This window comes from Rutidosis leptorrhynchoides, chromosome 7 (assembly GCF_046630445.1).
Source record: "Rutidosis leptorrhynchoides isolate AG116_Rl617_1_P2 chromosome 7, CSIRO_AGI_Rlap_v1, whole genome shotgun sequence".
In the NCBI taxonomy this organism is placed as follows: Eukaryota; Viridiplantae; Streptophyta; class Magnoliopsida; order Asterales; family Asteraceae; genus Rutidosis; species Rutidosis leptorrhynchoides.
The window spans coordinates 160,832,695-160,839,161 of NC_092339.1; positions in this window are offsets into that span (position 1 = coordinate 160,832,695).

The window sequence follows — 6,467 nt, forward strand, 5'->3', positions numbered from 1 at the left end:
AATTCAGACTCTTGAAAACATGCTCAGGGCATGTGTGATCGATTTTGGAAACGGATGGGATAAGTATCTACCATTAGCAGAATTCTCGTATAATAATAGTTATCATGCGAGCATTAAAGCTGCACCATTCGAAGCATTGTACGGAAGGAAGTGTAGATCTCCTATCTATTGGAATGAAGTAGGAGATCGACAATTAACTGGTCCCGAGATCATACATGAAACTACTGAAAAGATAGTACAAATCAAAGAGAGATTGAAAACAGCCCGTAGTCGCCAAAAGAGCTACGCCGATGTCCGAAGGAAACCATTAGAGTTTCAGATCGGTGACATGGTTATGCTAAAGGTGTCACCTTGGAAAGGTGTTATACGTTTTGGAAAAAGGGGTAAACTGAACCCAAGATATGTAGGCCCGTTCAAGATCATCGAACGCATTGGACCGGTAGCTTATCGACTCGAGTTACCGCAACAACTCGCCGGAGTACATAATACCTTTCACGTCTCGAACCTTAAGAAGTGTCTTGCAAAGGAAGACCTCACCATTCCTCTTGAAGAAATCCATGTCGACGAGAAACTACAATTCGTCGAAGAACCAATCGAAATCATGGACCGTGAAGTTAAACAGCTCAAGCAGAGCAACATACCGATCGTTAAGGTTCGTTGGAATGCTCGAAGAGGTCCCGAGTTTACGTGGGAACGGGAGGATCAGATGAAACAAAAGTATCCACACTTGTTTCTCGATGACGCAAAATAGGTACAATTTTAAAATTTCGGGACGAAATTTATTTAACGGGGAGGTAATGTAACGACCCGCACTTTTTCAATCGTTCTATACTTATAAGATTAATATTTACATAAATTAAACCTTACCAACATGATAAGCAATCCAAATTGTCGAGACTTATGTTTTTCGGAAAGAGTTTTACACAACGTTTGACCGTCTAGTTTGACCGATGATATCACGAACTATACAATATATGATAATTATACGTTTGTGTATATATATGTATATATACATATTTAACATGACCTAAGAATGTTTTAATATCTCATTTTGTATTAATAACAATAAGTTATAAGTATATTTTGAAACTACTAACTTAAATTTTCAAAACGATAACCATACGTAACGTTATTTGACTTAAATACTTATGACCTATAATGTTTATACATATATCGTATAAGTAATGTATTTAATCACTTTTAAAGACTTAAATACATAAAACAATATAAGTATATTTACAAAAGATAGCTATATTTGAATCCTCGTTCCGTTTTCTCAAAGATTTCTATACGTATACCTAGGGTATATGTACCCGTATCATACGCAGCTTCTAGATGTATTTACTATTGGTATATACCAATAAAAATCTGCTCCTTAGCAGCCTTAAATGATTAAGAAACATGTGGAACCAACCATTTGTCAAGTAGCATGAATTATTTAGCAAGAAAACAAAGTTAGGTATCTTTTTTTTCCTTTATAACCTAAAAACGTTTTTATGCATGCACACCATTTCTTCACCCCATTTTCTCATACTTACACTTCCATTTCTCTCTCAAAATACTCTTAACTTCATACTTGATCATCTCCAAGCATTTTCCCCATCATTTAGCTTCAAAAACAACACTTAAACCTCATAAGAAAACCTTACAAAAACACTTCAAGAAATCCTTCCAAGAACACCAACTTACTTCCAATCTTTCATCCACTTCCATCACCCTTTTGGTTCTAGGTTCTTACTCCTCTTTTACAACAACCTTGTCCAAGGAACTTGAGGTAGAATCTATGTTCATAACCTTATTCGATTCATATATATATAGCTATCTTATTTTGTGGTATAAAATTTTAACAACAAGAACATAGTTTGAATGTTTTCAAACTTGTTTGCAAACTAAATAGATCCTTCTAACTTAACTTTTAAAATACTCCAAGACCTGTAATATAACTTAAATATATGCTAATTTAACAAGGTATAACTTGGTTTTTCAAAGATTATCTTAAAAACTGTTTTTACGACGTCGGAGTGCCACCGGGGACTGTTTTGGGTTGGATAATTAAAAACCATCTTAAACTTTGAATTGGAAGTTTATCTTCTGGAAAAATGATTTTTAATATGAATATGATAACACATAAAAATTTCATGATTTAATTCAAAGTATAAGTATTTTTAGAAAAATAATCATTTAAGGTTGTTTACATGATGGAAAATGATTAACTTCATAAGTTTCACTAAAGTTTGACCTATGCCGTGTATTTTGAATACAAACTAAGGTATTTACAGTTCATAGTCTTAAAGAGGGACTCGATCCAAGGAGATGGCAAGTTGAATCAACGAAAACGGAGTTGTAACGAAGAAACTATGACCGAAACAAAATCGGATATCCAATACTAGTTTAGCCACGAAAATAATTGGGAAAAATTAAATAAATCACATTTTTTTAAGTTAACATGATATTTTATATATATGTACTTATAATTCAATTTTATATGGTTCAGGATCACCCGTAAACAACACGAGAAGATTAATCATAAGATCCCATGATTGTACGCAACACGTCATTTGACAACACCGGTACTTTATGTACGCAACACGTTATTTGACAACACCGGTACCGTGGGTCAAGATTAATCTCGACCAATACATATACGATGGGGTTTTATTTATTTCATTGCGGGTATATTAAACATCTACAAATGAACCATTAAAATTGAATTACTAACAACGAACTGCTAACTACGGACTAAGGAATTATTCAAAGTATTAAAAGTATAACAAGTATATATATGTGACGTTTGTTTAAAAAGAAAAGGTATTGATATATTATATATGGATAGGTTCGTGATATCAACCGGAGACCAAGTCAAATTATATATATATCTTCAAGACGAAAGTGAGTATATAGTCCCACTTTTAAACTCTAAATATTTCGGGATGAGAATACATGTATTTTATGTTTTACGTTATGGACACAAGTAACTGAAAAATATATTCTACGTTGAGTTGTACCACTGGCATACTTCCCTGTAGCTTGGTAACTGTTATTTACAGCGGTATTGTAAACGCGAATCCTGTTGATAGATCTATCGGGCCTGACAACCCCAACCGGACTGGACGACCAGTATTCAACGGTTGCACAGTACTTCGTTTCGTGACTACACTTGGTACGGTGTAGTAAGATTTCATAATAAAGGGAATATGCGACGTGATTAAATGTTAAGTATGGTTACCAAGTGCTCAACCACTTAGAATATTTTTATTAAACTGTTTATATACGAAATCTTGTGGTCTATATATATATATTGCTGCCGGCATTAAACCTATATCTCACCAACTTTATGTTGACCTTTTAAAACATGTCTATTCTCAGGTGATTACTAAAGCTTCCGCTGCATTATGTTGAATTTGAGCAGGATCTTGCGTACGCATATTTGTGTCAAAAATAAAACTGCATACCCAAGGATTTGTGTTGTAAAATATGCTCGAAATCGTGTTGTTATCATTATATGTAAAGTTTGTAAGTCGAAGATTATCGCTAAACGATAATCATCTTTTTATTGTCTAAAGCTTGTAACAAAAATAATGGTTATGGTTTGTAATGTATAATATATGCAGTTTCTCTTTTAAAAATGTCGCATATAGAGGTCAATACCTCGCAATGAAATCATACGTTATCTAACACGTTCTTATGGTTAAGGACGGGTTATGACATGTGGTGAAGAGCAGAGCTCGCTGGACTTTTGTTCCTAAGCTGAAATCCAGCCTCATGCGATCGCATGAGGTTACAGTGTAAACCCCATGCGATCGCATGAGGTTCGGGTACAGTGATTTTCACTTTTTTTTTTATAAAAATCTTATAACTTTTAAAACATATGATTAACTTAAATTTTAAAAATTTGTTTCTTTTTAGGATGAGGGCGTTTCGGATCGTTGTCCTAGTCCGTCCCTCGACAAAATTTTAAAATTTGTCATTTTTAAGCGCGATTTTAAAAGTAAAGATTTTTGGGTTTTTTAAATGTTTTTGGCTTACTTTAATCCAATAAGATTAAAAATAATGATAATAAAAGTTCTCGTCCCTTCCTTGGGTAGAGCAATTTCGGTTCAAAGACATGAATTTTAAAAATCATATTTTTAACTTAACGAAATAAAGTAAATTTTTGTTTTTAAATTCACACCAAACTTAGATTTAAAATGCATAAAATTAAAAATTCATATTAGTAATATTAAAAATTCATACCAAATTTATATTATATTTTTGTTTTTATACATACAAACTTATATTAAAAATATTAATTTTTCAAATACTTAAAAATTTAAATATATTGATTTAAAAAAGTTTATAATATTAATTTAATATTTATATATTAATTTTAAAAACAAAGTAAAAATAAAATTAAAAATCTTTTTGGTCTTTTATCCCACTTTAATCAATCAAATATTATCTAAAATATACGCCCCTCTTTTCGGTAAAGTAATTTTGGTTCCATAACCTAGTTTAACTCATGACGAATTTTTGAAATATTTTGGGTTGAATGATTAAAGATATTTATACCTTAAGAATAAACAGTAAATTTCGCAGTGATGTAATAAATTTTTGTATGATATCAATAATTTCGGTCGCAAGACCTAATTTTATCGAATACCAATTTAATACTTTATAGCGAACAAATTAGCGTTTATTATCAAAAGGTTCAGAGCAATAAAAATAAAAATAAAATCTGTACAAACTTACCTGTGAGATAGAATTCTCAATGACATGCTTTAGCCCACTCATAAGATAGTCGAACTAATTGGTTTTCCATAGCTACATAGACGTAACCTCGAGCATTCAATGTTTTTTCTTCGAAACATATGAACGGCCCATCTCTGCATAAAGTAACGAATTTGGTATTGGAATATGTCTGATTCGTCGAGCATTTTCCTTCGTGTGACCATTTTTCGCATTTGTGACATCTTTCAAGGTGTCGTGCTCTTCTTTTCGCTGCAGATTTTGATTTTCCTTTACCAAACTATAACTTATTATTTTCGTTCCTGGATTCTTTTCTTACTCCATCCAATTTACCTCTGATTAATGATACCAATTCACTTGGAAGGGTGTCATTATTACGTTTAGTGATCAAAGCGTGTAGCATTAGACCATGGTTTAGTTCCCAGGAAGTCTTCATCTCGTAAAACCTAAATAAAAATAAAAATTCAGAATGGGGGGAGAAGACTAGTTCTTTAGGGTCTGCTAGGGAAAGACCATTAGGATTCCATTCTCGAGAACTACACGAAAACAGAAAATCTAACTCTAACAAAAATACATATTACCCTAAAAAGATTCGAACCTCCCCACACTTAGTTGAAATTGTGATTAACGTTATTTTCAATTGGATCATCAACAACTTGTATATCTTTGACTTTTACTTCAATCCATTTGTTGATTTCCTCCGTAACTTTCACAAGTTCAACTAACATCGCCTTTTCTTTTGGCGATAAATTGGATATTAATCGATTACATAACTTAAAGTTTCCCTTAATCCTAGCATCGTGAATCCGTTTAAAAAGTTTCTTCGTTGAACTGTTAAAAACGGGTTCATCTAATTTCTTATCATCAACGGGGTTCTTTGTGATTGGATCATCATTAATTGTTTCTTCATCTTCCCCACACTTATTCATTTTTATTGGTTTAATAGTTTTGGTTGGTGGAGATCTAAACTTTCGGTTCACAAAGGTGGTCGATTTATCACCATCCCTAAGTGTCATTCTACCTTCTCTTACATCAATGAATGCCTCGGTGGTTGCTAAAAATGGGCGACCTAAAATTAGAGGAATATCAAGGTTTTCCTCCATATTAATCACTATGAAGTTTGCAACAAAGGTCAAACTTCCCACGTTAACAAGTAAATTATTTGCTATTCCAACCGGGTGTTTAATGGTTAGGTCAAATGATTGAACACCTATTTTGGTTGGTTTTAATTTACCCATACCTAATCTTTTGTATAAGGAAAGAGGCATAATATTTGCACTTGCTTCTAAATCTGCGAGTCCATTATATACAGCACCATCATTAAGCAAACAAGAAATGATAAATTCACCCGGGTCTCCTGCTTTAGTAAGTCGAGTTAGTTTGTAAACCTTTTTCGGGTGTTCTTTTCTTGGTTCTTTCACTTCTATTTGAACTTCTTGTTCACATTTTTCTTCGTTTCTTGGAATGGGAGGTTTGTATAATAATTCTTCTTCATCACTCAAATTTGAATCCTCCCTATTTTCCAATTTTGATTATTCATATGTTGTTGATAACATATTTATGTTTTCATTTTGAAGGTTTTCTTGGGTGGTGAAATTATGATTGACTTCATTGTCAACTTCCATCGGACCATGTATGTAATGTTAACTCTCTGACCATTAACTTTAAATTCAATCCCATTTTAATTTATTAACTCTATTGTTCCGTATGGGAAAACTCTTTTGACTATGAATGGTCCAGAC